The sequence below is a fragment of the Pteropus vampyrus genome, unplaced genomic scaffold (genome assembly GCF_000151845.1).
Source record: "Pteropus vampyrus isolate Shadow unplaced genomic scaffold, Pvam_2.0 Scaffold655, whole genome shotgun sequence".
Taxonomy (NCBI): domain Eukaryota; kingdom Metazoa; phylum Chordata; class Mammalia; order Chiroptera; family Pteropodidae; genus Pteropus; species Pteropus vampyrus.
Window position 1 is genome coordinate 80,284 of NW_011889436.1, and position 1,858 is coordinate 82,141.

Sequence of the window (1,858 nt, forward strand, 5' to 3'; positions counted from 1 at the left end):
TCTTCGGTCCCAGTCATGCAGAGGCTTGATGAACTGGGCAGGTGTTCATGCAGACCCTTCCAAGCTCAGCCCTTGGGAGCTCAGGGGAGATGCAGCCTCCTGGCTGGGCTTCGAAGGTCCAAGAGTGACCCTCCGTCAGGAATGCAGACAGTGCGTCATTGTTAGGGACAGAGAGCCTGGTCTTGCCCCCGAGGCCTCCTCCTTCCCCAGGGGAGTGGCAGCTCCCCAAACCCCGCCCCCTCAGAAGCTTACCCCAGAGGGAGAAGCCCCCTGCACACACAGGAGCTCGGAGCCCCCAGCCCCGGACCTGCACCCAGGAGGAGCTTCTAGGGGCCTATGGGTCAGCGGTCAAAGTTGAGCCCTCAATTCTTTGTCCCTGCTGTGTTCCCTGGAGAGACTTGGAAGATGGCGGAACCTTAAAGATGTCATATCCCCACTATTGGGAGTCAAAAGACTCCCACTTCCCCGGATGCCACAGGGAGCGTGCAATCACAGTAAGCCGTGGGGGACCCCGGAGGGAGATGCTCTGTGAGCTCGTGAACGGGCAAGCTTGCCACCACTCTTACTCTTGGAAGGCGTGAGCCCAGGTGTACGTGGGGTCTCACCTTGGCCATTCTGATGGGCTCCGTGGCTCTGGGCAGAGAGTTCTACTGAACACAGTTTGCTCACCAGAAAACTTCGTGTTAAAAAAATGACCGATAGGATTCTTTCACATGCAAGTGGCAGAAACCCAGCTGAAGTTGGCGTAAGTCTCACAGGGGACTCGTTGGCTCAGGTCACTTATGTGACTAAGATATGAGGCTTCAGGAATGGCTGGACCCAGGCTCCAGCTATTGGGATTCTGGGTCTCGTCACCTTTCGGCTCTACTGCTTTCTCTGTGACAGTTCAGTTCTCAAACAGGAGGCCTCCCAAAGGGACACGATGACCATTGGTGCCCCAGGATTACAGGATTCTGGGTGCTTATGATTTCAGAAGGAGAGACGGCCCCTCTTTCTTAGTCTGTATTTATCTGCAAAAGGGGGCTAGGCCTGCTGGGGTCTCACACCCGCCCCTGTACTGGGAGGTTAGAGGTCATTCCTAGGTTGAGGGGGGCAGAGATGAGGGGCAGGCCCCACGTTGGGCTTCACTCAGCCTTGCAGAGACCAGCCCCCCAGATGGGAAGTGTATAGGGGCTGGAGGACGAGCAAGCTGGTGGCAGAAGTTGAAACCAAAGCCTTTAAAACGTCCTGCACACTGAGAAGCCCTCCACTCTGACAGCCGAGTGTTCCCCACATAATGACAACAATGGTCCCTTTGCACCCAGCTCTGGCTCAGGGGCGGCTGCCGGTGCACGCTGCCCTGTCTCGAGACAGACTGATTTGGATGTGACATTTCAGAGTGTTCCGCCCACGGTCGCTCTGAGAGACTAGAGCGTCTCCGAACTTCACGTTCAGGCAAAGAAAGAGAGAGCTCGGAGAAAGCCAGCCTCTGAGACGCTGTCGCTTGCTTCTCAGGAGAGCGAGAAGATGGAAAGCAGAACGAGGCATGTCCCTGGCCGTCTACCTGTCTACCTTCTGCACCTGGTTCCCAGCTCAGAGCCTGGCGGGAGTTCTCTCCACTCCCGAGCCCTGCTGCCCCGGGCTTGGCGTTCCGGGCACGGCCCAGAGAAGTGACTCCTCAGGGTCCGTCAGTGAACTTGGACGGGAAAAGGTTCTTTTATTTTCATTAGAGTCCAACTACAGTGTCGCATTGTTTTCGATTATTGAACGGAGGCAACAGATTGTAGCTACAGCAGCGGTCCCCAACCTTTGTGGCACCAGGGACCGGGGCTCCTATGAGAATCTAATGCCCGATGATCTGAGGCGGAGCTGAGGCGGT